Below are 12,551 nucleotides of genomic sequence, written 5' to 3'. Positions count from 1 at the left end.
TTACAATTCTCTGGACAGCTCTGAAATGTAAATAAAAGGTGATTCAGGTGTTAGCAGAGAAGAGCCTTTGCTGCAATGGAAATACTGCTTCTCCCTGTATGGCCTTCTTGGAGGGAAGCTGCAAACAAGCAGTGTTTGGTCGGTGTTCTTAGTGCAATTTCAAGTATCTTCACCTCTACCCAACACTTTGATCCAAATTATCAAAGGTTAGGCCTAAGTCAAAGAATAAAACTGCCTTGCTGTGTAATAGTTACTTTATGTTTCCCCCATTAACATGGTAGCCGGGACATGCTTCAAGGAGTCAGACTGGAATTTGGTCTTCAGTCACCTGCGGCATTGGAATTGCCACTGTGGCTATATTGGAGGTGGATGAATCAGAGATTCACCCTCTCCCTACCCTTTCCAAAAGATAGCCGTCTGCTGCCCTGAAATACCTCGTGTCATTTCTCACTACGGTGTTCCCAGGCAAGAAAGTCTTCCTTACTCTCCTACAGTTTATGATCTTCCTTAAACCTTAAACAAATTGGTTCTGAAGATGTGTGAAAATTCAGCTTTCGTTTTGACTACACTTTTTTATTGTTTCCTCTCTGAAAAGAAGAGGAATCTGTTCAGAGCAGAAAAAGGCTCACTGTTGTCAGGAAGAGCAGGCTCTCGGTGTGTTTAGAAGAACATGAGAGTCCTTCAGGCAGCCTTTCACCTGCCCATGCCAGATTTGTAGTGGGTAAAACGACATACTTGGACTGTGTAGGTGCTTTCCTGAATGATTTTAGAATCATAGACTCATAGAATAGTTTGGGTTGTAACAGACCTTTAAAGGTCATCTAGTCCAACCCCCCTGCAATGCGCAGGGACATCTCCAACCATATCAGGTTGCTCAGAGCCCCGTCCAATCTGACCTTGAATGTTTCCAGGGATGGGGCATCTACCACCTCTGGGCAACCTGTGCCAGTGTTTCACCACCCTCAGTGTAAAAAGCTTCTCCTTATATCTAGTCTAAATCTTCCCTCTTTTAGTTTAAACCATTAGCCCCTGTCCTATTGCAACAGGCCCTGCTAAAAAGTTTGTCCCCGTCTATCTTATAAGCCCCCTTTAAGTACTGAAAGGCCGCAATAAGTTTTCCCCGGAGCCTTCTCTTCTCCAGGCTGAACAACCCTGAGTCTCTCAGCCTTTCTTCATAGGAGAGGTGTTCCATCCCATTTTACCGGAAGATTAGCTCCTGGGGACTAGCAAATACCGTGTCCTGGTCTGGGGTGGGACCTGTTTGTACCCACAGTTTTGCTGCAGTGGCCCTGTCCCCTTGCTGCCCTCTTACACCACACTGTGGACCTGCTCTGCAGCATCCGCCCACCTTTCCTTCAACAGAAACATATCTTCCGATCAAGACAGACAGCCTCACCCGTATCGATAAATATATAAATTGAATGTTTATGTTATGATAGAGGAGTTGCAAAGGGAAGCCATACTCAGTGGGGGTTTGCTCCAGAAGCAATTTGGTTGTGCATATAACTGTTGTGGCCAGACTGTACATCAGGGTGGGGGAAGAAACGGGGCATTTGGTCCAACACGGCGCTCTGCACTCTCTTTTTCCTCCCATCAAGGGAAACGTACCGGACTGACACATTCACCAGGAGAACAATAAATTGGCCTTCAGTCCAAAAGCTCAGCCACCAAGCTGTCAGCCTTCATGGCACTGGTGCCACGTCTGCCTCAGTGCATTTCTGCTCTTCCCCTCCCTGGATCCTGCTTCCTCTTGAGGGTTTTGGTGTAGGATTTGGATAACAGCATGTAATTTTTATGGCAATTTGCTTTGGTTTCTCTTCTCACTTAGGCTGCTGAACATAAACTCCAATTGCATTTGTTTTTTAAAGCATCTGGCAAGCATGATCTTGCTACCATTTGTGCATCAGTAATTCCATTTTCATCTCACTTACTACAAAACAGTGAGTTTTCTTCATTTGAGGGTTTTTGGTGCAAGAATCTGACTTGGAGATTGATAATATCTCTCTCATTTAGGAAGAGCTTTGCCGATTCCCCTATGACGGTCAGCTCCATATAACATATAGCTCAAGCTTATCTTTCTGGCGGAGCTCACGAGTATCTCATGTATCTGCTGAGCTAATATATTGTCTTTCTGTATTTGTATTCTGCAGTTGATTGTTCAATGATTTCTCCTGCTGAATTGCAGCAGATGAGCTGTTTAATGTTGCAACGGCTGATTTTGTAATGTAAAAACAAAAAACCTCTCAATTCCAAATCGTGTTTGCTAGTTAGAACACAGAATTTAAATGAGATATATGTGGAAGTTGTATTTTTTCCATTGTTTTTCCAATGCAGAAAGAAAACAAGTCTTCACTCTTTCTAAAAGAAAATCAAAGCAACCATGACAAGAATTTATTTTGCAAGGAAGAAGCATAAATAAAAACAAAATCTGTTCCCTTCTACACATTTGTGTCCATATTAGTGTTTTTTAAAATATTTTCTCAGTGCAGAAATAACAATTTCCAATAAGCATGGTTTTTCTGACAGCTGGAATGTTAAAATTTCTAAAAATGAGTGGTTTAAAATATATTTATTTTCATAGAATCATAGAATGGTTTGGGTTGGAAAGGACCTTAAAGATCATCTAGTTCTCATGAGACCAGGTTGCTTAAAGCCCCATCTAACTTGGCCTTGAACATCTTCAGGGCTGGGACATCCACAACTTCCCTGGACAACCTGTTCCAGTGCCTCACCACCCTCAGAGTAAAGAATTTTTTCCTAATATCTAATCTGAATATACCCTCTTTCAGTTTAAAACTGTTACCCCTCGTCCTATCACTACACTCCCTGATAAAGAGTTCCTCCCCATCTTTCCTGTAGGCCCACTTTAAGTATAAGTTCTCCCCTGGAGCCTTCTCTTCTCCAGGCTGAACAAACCCAACTCTCTCAGCCTGTCTTCATCAGAGAGGTGCTCCAGCCCTCTGATCATCTTCATGGCCTCCTCTGGAATCACTCCAATGGAATTGCTCCAACAGAATCACTCTTTCCTGTGCTGAGGGCTCCAGAGCTGGGCGCAATATTCCAGGTCAGGTCTCACCAGAGCAGAGTAGAGGGGCAGAATCACCTCCCTTGACCTGCTGGCCACGCTCCTTTGATGCAGCCCAGGATGTGGTTGGCCTTCTGGGCTGCAAGCGCACATTGCAGACTCATGTTGAGCTTCTTATCCACCAACACCCCCAAGTCCTCCTCAGGGCTACTCTCAATCCGTTCTCTGCCCAGCCTGTATTTGTGCTTGGGATTGCTCTGACCCACATCCAGGACTTTGTACTTGGCCATGTTGAACTTCATGAGGTTTGCATGGGCCCACCTCTCAAGCCTGTCCAAGTCCCTCTGGATGGCATCCCTTTTTTTTCTTTTTTACCATGGTATGTCTTCTGGTGCTGAGTTTATGTATATTTCCACAATATTCTTGATCTTCTTTTCACCAAAGTAGCCCTGATTTGAAATTTTTTTTATGTTTTTACTGAAGAATTGTTGTATTGAATGGAAATGAATGACTCAAAAGTAGATGCAGTATTTTGTGGCTTTTATTGATAAACCCCATGAGATGGACACCTGAATGAAACAGTCAACCATTGCCTCAAATGCCAAGTTGGTATTTGCTGTAAGGCATAATGATTTTATGATTGTTTACCCACCTATGTGAAGGAAAAAAACAGAGTACAAGGGAGTATATGAAAGGGAGTATCATAGACTAAACCATCATTTCTGTGTAAAGTTGTACACATTTAAGGCTGAATTATAGCTGATGAAGTGTGCTAAGATGAAGTTTGCGATCGGAAGATTAAAGCCGAGGAGCAAGACAAACTTGTATTTGAAGTACAAATTTTTAATGATGTAATGTACAGAAGAAATAAATGACCATTAAAGGTACAAACTTGTGTGGGGAAGATTTTCAAAGATGCTATTGTCGCTGCATAGTAGTGGCTATGAATGTGTTACTGTCTCCAGAATAATTTTTAAGTATTAAAAGTAACATTATTTCCTCTGTTAAAGTATGAGCATGTATGGCTTTTAAAAGCGTATCATGACTTTAATCACTGTTTTGCAAAAAGGCTGCTCATGTTCAGTAACAATACTTCTGTCATGAAACTTCCTTGGGTATTTTTAGCTTTTTACTAGTGCTTGCACTGTGAAATGACATTATTTAAACATATTCGAGAAGCAAAACTTGACCCTGCTAAGAACTGAAGATAATTGTCAGATACTTTAAATTGCTAAGAAGTAAAACTGTTAACACTTATGTCCTCACTAATTATATACTACATATCTGTGTTCCCCTGACAACTTCTGATGCATCCGGTATCACTCTACTGAACGGCTGAGGGTTGTTAAGTGACAGCACAAAGCAGAAACACCTTGTTCCTCTGAAGAGGAGGTGGAGGGGTTGGACTAGATGATCTCCGAAGGTCCCTTCCAACCCCTACCATTCTGTGGTTCTGTGAAGAGCTCTGTTTGCTGTTGCTTGTGGAGAAGTGTGTGACGGGATCCCTGGAAACTGTTACATTTTAGGCTGCAGAGTCAGAAAAGATGTTACTGTAGTGTCCTTTAAGTACCAGCTGGATGGATCAATACACAGACTTGAAACTTTGGTTCAGCTCTATGTAAGTCTCTCATAATCTTCTCCTTGTTTATCGTGAACGTTCATGTTTCTCAACCCAATACACTGTTTATCATCAGTTGTAGAGGACTGAAGTACAACAGAGACTGAAGCATCATCACTCTGCATGAAAGTGCAGGTATTCCTCTGGGCAGGTTTCTTCAGCATTAGTTTCCATTAGAGGTCAGGTTTCCAGTATCACAAATTCACCCTTTGCCACTGAGTAGCTGACGTGGTATTGCTGTGCCGCATCCAGCCTAGAGCAGCTCTTGGTTGCCAGTCAAGGAGAAGGAATGTGTGCAGCAGAGCAGGGAGGACCTGAACTGAGCCAACTGTTGGGTGATGGGGGGATTTTGACCGGAGAGAGGTGTTGTGGTCACACTGCTGCTCTGTTGTCTTATTGATTTGACCCAATGACATAACACTGGGCCAAAACCTCTGGCAAGCCAATTTGGTCTCAATGATCTCGCAGCACCCTAACGGGTATTTGAGGAGGGGAGAGTGCAGTCTGATCCAAGTGAAAAGACGTACACTTCAGATTCTGCCAACATCTTCTGAGTCTCAGTGATGATTTACATTGGCGTGTAAGTCACCTGTAAAATGAAGTATCAAAAGCAGCTGCAAGTTGGTTTTCTGATGCCAAGGGGAGGCAAATACTTGTGTGAAATTCTTCTCAATACACCTGACAATTCCAGTTATCTATGGAACCTTTTAATAAAGGTAAACATTTCCCATGTTGTCACTGCCCCACACTTGAACACATTGCTGTTTTGAGGAAAGAATGGCTGTTTATGGGAAGACTGTATGCATTGCTTTAGCCTTTGTGATTTACTGAGACCATTAATGGTGTCTTCTGTTGGAAGAAAGATGACTTTATGTGCAACAGAACAGCAACATATTTATTAACACCTTGCAGGTTTGGTTCATTTATTGGACCAAGAGGCAGGTTGGTTCTTCTCAGTGCTTTTCATTTATTGCACCACTTTATGGGACAGCACTGTCCTGTCACCCAGCTGTGCTCGCTAATGAGACGCAGCCTCGTTGTACCGCACCCTTGAGGCTGGGAGGACTATAGTGAACACTAGATGGACCTGAATCCCTCTGAAGGCTGTGAGATTTGCTGGTCCATTGGTTTTTTGCTGGAAGCTGTTGACAGGATCAGATGTACATGGAGCTGGTTTTCAACTGTTTGTCCCAGGCCATATGCTTAATCCTTCCAGCAGCATTTATAAAGATAACTAGTTTGTTACTGGCTTCTGTTCAGTTTAAACCCATTATGAGAAGGGCTGTGGGGTGTTTGCCAGAGCCTCTGTGTGAGTGCTTGGAGATTTGCCTGCTTGTGCTGGTGACAAAAGTGTTGTCTTGCCGCCTCCTTTGTCTCTGTTATCCCTGCAGTACCAGCACAGGCAGGACCAGGGGCTGGATTTTTATCTCAGTTTTGCTTTGCATGTGGAAGCCCTGTGTATGTGGTCTACATGCGAGGTGGCTCCACAGCAAATGCAGTGAGAACTCCTGTTCTCTGAGGAGGCTGCACATTTAGCAGCCAGCCCAGATCCAGTGTTAGATCCCAAAGGGAGCCTGCTAACTCCGGTGGTTAGAAAAACTCTGGTGGGGAAATCACTAGGAGATACACACTGGCCATATCTTCTCTTCTCCCTGTGGTTACTGCCTGAGTGGGAATAGTTTACTTATTGCCTCCTTGCCTTCCAGAGAAGCATTTTTGAAAGGCAAATCTGTGATTCTGAAAGTTGAGGATAAAAGGAACAGAGTTGCTGAACAATTTGAGCTTATGCCAAATGTATGTAGCAATGCACATATTGACTTGTTCCAGTGAATATCAAAATTTATTGTCCCCTGAACTAAATATTGACACAGACAAAGCAGTATCAATATTTATCTCTCAGGTTAATACATTTTTATATTCACCTCAACATACATCAATATGTGCTTATTATTGTAATGTTTGTCCTTCAGCAGAAGAGACCTGCATGTGGTTGAGAGGGAAAAGGGAGGTTTATATCAATCAGTATTCTTCTCCCATCTTAAACTTCATCAGGTGCTTTATCCTGCACATGGCACACACTGCAGCCCTCATTCAAGCAAAACCCGTGTTGATGGTTGTGACACTCTATGTGCTGAATACAGGATTGAGCAATTGATTTTTGGGCAATGTGAAGTTAACTTTCTCTCGTGGAAGAGGCAGCAGAACCACCACTTCTGTTTCATAGCCTAGTTGTTTGGGGGCGCTTCCTGTAGTAACTCTGCAACTAAGAGCGAGCTACTTCCCAGCTCCCAGAAACAGAGGCATAGCGCAGAGTGCAGGACACAAATTGACAAGACTTTGATTCTGAGATCCAGCTGTGAGTTGCTGCCTACGAAACGATACTGTTAACGCTGAACACGGGGACACCTGCGGATCTGCTAGGAACCTTGGGGTAAGCTTATCTCATGCCTGTGTTATGTGTGGCACTCTGTGTTTGCGTGCCAGCTGGAAGTTTATTTATGGCAGTCTTTAGTACTATAGCAAACACAGTGGCCTTACTTGGGCCTCTTGCTTTTGTTCCAAGGAGCAAGTGTGTGTGGGCAAGAAGAGCGTGGCCACTTCACTGTCCCTGAAGGATTATCCTTCTAACATGTCCCATGGCCTTTTTATCCTAATTCTAAATCTCAGCGAACAAGATGACAGATGTTTCCTAGCTAGATGATGAGGGCAGGCTGCACAAAAAGCATGCAGATGTGGCAATGCTGGGTATCGTAAGACTTGACTGGGATCTACAAAGGCCTTTTAGCACATGATTCATGCTATGGGGAGCAATTTATTTGGAGATACCAGCTCTGGCACTTACACAGAAATATGGTAAGTTCCACAGAACCACTGAAGAAATGCTGCTTGTTCCTCTCTGGGTTTTGCTTTTAAACCCGCTGACCTTAAACAGAAGGGAGCTGAAGGGGTAGGCAATAACCAGACTGGGAGCAGCAGTAAAAGGTGTGTTCCTCTCTCCCAGCCCCGCGCACCCTCCTGCTCACCGAGAGCTAGCTGCTGCTGGCCAGAGAGAGAGGGGTTTGAGTCACCTGTTGAGCTGGATGGTGGATGAACACTTCATATTCACTAGAAGGTGTTGAAAGTTGCAAGTTTGGATCTGAAATTCTACCCAGCTGCTGGTAGACCAGGGAAACTGCTCCAAACTCACCTGCCAGAAGAAGCACTGGTAGGAAATCCTTGAGGCTGTAGAGCCCAGAAGACAGTCCCCTCCTTGAGGTGCTCCAGTCTTCCTCAGTTTAATGCTGCTGAAGTGCAGTCTGCATCGCTCCTGCTACCGACAGCTTTGTTGAGCAGTGCCAAGAGCCATCAGGTATCATTCTGGTTGGTTTCTTTGCTGCACTTACAAGTCAGACTCGCAGCAATGAAATAACAGCTGTTTGTAATGACATTTAAATGACAATTGTCAGTAGACAATAAGCATATGGTAGCTGACTTCTCACATGCGGACAACTGTAGCGGTGGAGGCACAGAGCCGCTGCAGATGCTGGAAGACAGCGCTGCATTGATCTGCAGTTGGGAAGGTCACCTCAGTGATTGAAGGCTGCATTTTGTGGCTTGCCTTTTTTCTTAAAAGCGAGAAAGACAATAAACTAATGACTTGTGTCCCTATTTCTAATGAAAAACAAGATTTTTGAGTCCTGGTTAATAAACATAACATAAATACCTGCCAAAACCCCACCTCCTGAAAGTCAGATTCTTACTTAGCACTGGAGTCTTTGTTTTTTACCTTCTCCCAAGTTAGTAGCGACTGGTATTATGACCAGCAAGAACCTGGTTTGTGAGAAGGTATATTTGCTTGTGTTTTCAAAGACATTCGTAGCAGAATCAAATAGGGACCAAGGGGTTTCCTCATGATTAGTATCGCTTTACGATGGCAAACTTCATAATGAAGGATGGTCTCAGTATTTTCCTCTTTTGGGAGCAGGTACCTCTGATGCACGGTTGGGAGGCTTTGTAAGGCATAGGGCATTAATGTCATGTTATATCTTTTAGTCGGGCCAAGTATGCAAATGTGAACCGAGATCTAAAAAAACTCTCCCTCTGAACCAGCTGCATCGCTGCCTGCACTCGACTCATAACTCCATAACCATATGTTTATATGCCACTGACAATTGCCATTTAAATGTCAGTTTACAAGCAGATGTTGGGAACCCGCCTTTGTGCCATTAATTAAATCACAGAAAAGCAAAGTTTGAGTTCAACGCTGCTTAGGCTAACTATGATGAGAGTAGCAGCAGAGCCTGGCAGACCTTGATGCACCAGGTCAGGGTTAAGCGGCACGGGCAAAGGAGCATGTACGTAAGGTCAACCTCGGTTAATGGGCTATGGCAGCCAAATAAAGCCAGTTGTTTGCATTTCTCAGTGACAATTATGATTTTGTAGACAATTCCAAGTTTTGTGGGACAGCTGGCAGTGGTTAGGATAGAGGGGGATGTTGGATTATAAAAGGAAACAGATTTAAGGGCTCAGGTGCAGAAGAAAAGAGAAAAATCTATTGAATAGAAAAACAAGCAAAATCTGGAAGGGTGGAGAAGGAAGCCCTCTCTATACCAGACATTTGCACGCATTTAAAATCCTTCCCAATAAAGTTCATAATGAATTTAATTCAGTCCCCTATGGCCCAGAGGAATGTTCAGAGTAATAAAAAAGTATTGCTAAGGGACAGATGACTGCCAAACTCTTATGCTGTGCCAGCAATGCATATTTATATTATTGGCAGTTAAACGCTAGGTTTATTTTACTACATAAATGATCCTTTGTCACATATTAAGAATTAATACTGAAAGATCCACTTTGGGAAGTTACAATAACAATTACCAAATTTAAATAATTGTTAAATTTATATGCTTTGTTTTTTAAGAGGTTTGGGGTGTGGCTTTTTTCAGATTAAAATAGTAGTTGAATGTGGAAATTCCTATTTTGGGTAAACTATTTTGTGGCTGGCTTGTGGCTTAGCTTTTTAAAATGGTTTTAGTCGAGGATCTTTTAATGTCTTTTATTTTTGTTACCTTGAAATATCTACATCAATGTTAAATGAATTATAAGATCAAACACTTACTTAAAGGTTGAGATGTATTCACTTACACATAGTCAACTGGATAACACAAGGGCTCCTGGCTTCTGTTGGCATGGTCTAATGCACTTTTGATGATTAAACCGAGTGATTCAAACGCGTGTTGGAAATTTCAAGTGCCAGTGATGGAGGTCGCTGGTCCACAGCATTACGTTGTTTATAAACATCATTATTCCATGGAGGATAAATCTCTGGTCTCATCTACTGTGTCACTTCAGTGCAGTTGTCAAGAAAATGGAAAAAAAATAGAGCTACTAATTTTTTTCACTTTAATAAGAGGAGGGGAAGGGAAAGTTGGATGTGAGATGAAATGTGAAGGAGTTTAATTCCTAGCAGGCAGCAAGCTCTAGTGAAAAATGGATCAGCAGCCGTGCAAGATGCAGTGTAGTTTACATTCAGACTGTTAGGTTGATGGCTGGACTTGATGATCTTAAAGATCCCTTCCAACCTAGATGATTCTATGATTCTATAATACAATGTGCTTTAAGCACCTTCCGCACATTACAGTACAACACAAACTTCTACAGCCTGTGTACAAGTTCAAATTGATGGCAGCAGTGATTCAGTCAAAATATTTGATATGGTAAGATCTGAACATAAAGCTTTTCCTCTGATGCACTTCAGTTTACTTCATACCTCCACGTCAAGTGTGAACAGTTGGAAAAAACATGGTGAATTTGTCAGCATGTTTATTTACATGGTGCATCTCCTTTGAATCAACAAGCATTTTTTTTTCAAGTGTAAAAATGAACAATTACTCATTCCCAGAAAACAACAAAGTTTTAAAGACATATCCTCCCATCCTGCAAAAGCCGATCCTCACTGCACTGTGCAAGGGCACAAGCAGCTCGTTTTTCACTTGCTGTACAGGCAACAAAATATTCAATTCCCCAGAACAAAAGCATCCGAAGAATATAAGGGGCACTCTTAAGAATTTGGCAGTTTGAACTAAAAAGAAAGGTCAATAGCAAAGAATTCAGATACAAACAAAAAATCACAGATCTCAGAGCACTGCATTTGAGCTTTAAAACTGAATGCACAGATTGTTTGCTCACAGTTTTTCACAGCAGCATTCATAATTTAGGAAACTATTAATCAGCACTATGAAGTATCTTGTTTCTAAGAACAAAAAAAATATGCTATAGAGCTTATTTTCTTTTCCCTTGGAAGAGATTATCCGCTAAAATTTGACAAGAATTCTGCAGACCGGGGTTTGTGGGCTTTGTGTTTAAGTTGCACAGGAGCAAAAGCCACAATGGAGCAGGAGCATCTTTTCGCTGCCTTTTTATAAGGCCTGTCACAAGTCATTGCTCAGAGCTCCTTATTTTCTGTTGGTCCGTGCCAGGACCACTGTCCCTGTATGTTATGCTGACAGCAGGGAAAGAAAGCACTGAAGGCTAGAAAACTTGCAGGACTAATACAAAATTCAGATCACCTTATGACAGAGACACAGCAGATACTGAAAAATGAGGCAGGAAGGTAGGGGAAGAGCAGGCGGCCAAGCAAAGGGGCATGTGATCATGTAGGAATGGGAATGAGAATAAAAAGACTGTGGCTGAGGGGAGTTATGGTGGTTACAGAACAGAAAAGAGCAAAGGTAACTGCATTTATCACTTGCCTACTAAGAACAGCCTTCCAGGGCTCTTAATCTAGTGCTGTGAGTTTAGGATATGTTGCTTTCCCATCCTACCAAAATTATTGTGATGTGAAGTGATTACAGACGTAAATGATCAAAAAGTCAACCTTTATTTGGTATCTCAGTGAGATCATAAACTTGTTGAAGTAATTATAGTTTTCATTAAGAAAATTAATTTCTTAAAAAATAAAAAGAAGACATTTCATACCTTTTTTCTGCTTAGGGGTGGTGGTGGAGAGCGCTTGGACATACCCTGTTTAAGCTCTGGCAGTTTCAAAGTTATGAAAAAAATAATCTTTCTTCTCTGTTGTGCCTCCCTTCCCGTTCCATTCATGTCTTCCCACTATTGAAGTATCATTTTCCTGGCTTGAAAAAATCAGTGTGTGCTATTTCAGAATTGCGTTCCTACAGTGATCTGTTCAATGGGGGCAATCTGACTTAGTCTAGACAGATAAGAATTAAAACACATTTCTGTGCTTCTGTTGAGAACGGAGGCTAGACGTTGGAGAAGATTAACAATACAACAAAAGTCTACTGGAAGTGAAAACTGTGCACCTTCAGGATAGTCTATTTTGTGCCTCTGCAGCAGGGAAGCCAACCTGCAGCTTCTGCCTCCTCTAAGCGTTCATACAAGGCACGCTTCCTGCAAAGAGAAAAACAAAGTGGAAAGAGTAAACTGGTGGCTGTATTGTGTTTCAGAAGTAATGCTTGGTGGGGGGAGCACTGAGAGGAATTATTTTGTGTACCTGGTATTTCACGCAAGATGTCTGGATTTCCACTGCTTATGTGCACCAGAAGTAGCGGATGCCAATGAGGATTTGAGCACCCTTCCCCTGCTCCGTCTCCTGCCGGGGAACAGAGCCTGCTCAAGTTCACCCATACGTTTCCTTCAGGGCTGCTGTTCTGAAGACAGCATCACCGCTGCAACCCTAGGGAGCGCCGGGCCACAGAGGCACAGTTTTCAGACATCCAGCACTTAAGTCACCCTCTTTTTAATGCCATTAGTGATGCAGCAACATGTATTTATATTTACATATAAATACAAAATGGTCAGATACCACATTTTTAAGCATAATTTATAATCTGAAACTGCTTACACTTTCATGACTAGGCTTGGGTTTTTCTCATTTACATTCATAATTTAATTCCACTGGAATTT

The 12,551-nt window shown here is 42.4% G+C and overlaps 1 protein-coding gene across 1 annotated transcript in view; it reads left to right on the top strand.

Annotated features, from left to right (window-relative positions):
- The window catches only part of GPR39 (G protein-coupled receptor 39), a gene marked incomplete at both ends in the record, with an annotated part of 83,602 nt that overhangs the window by 69,954 nt on the left and 1,097 nt on the right, over positions 1 to 12,551 (top strand). The gene's annotated exons all lie outside the window — the stretch shown is intronic.

The sequence above is a fragment of the Vanellus vanellus genome, assembly GCF_965231255.1.
Source record: "Vanellus vanellus genome assembly, chromosome: 5".
NCBI classification, from domain to species: Eukaryota; Metazoa; Chordata; class Aves; order Charadriiformes; family Charadriidae; genus Vanellus; species Vanellus vanellus.
The sequence above is the reverse complement of the archived record's forward strand: the minus strand, read 5'-3'. Positions and strand labels throughout refer to the sequence as shown.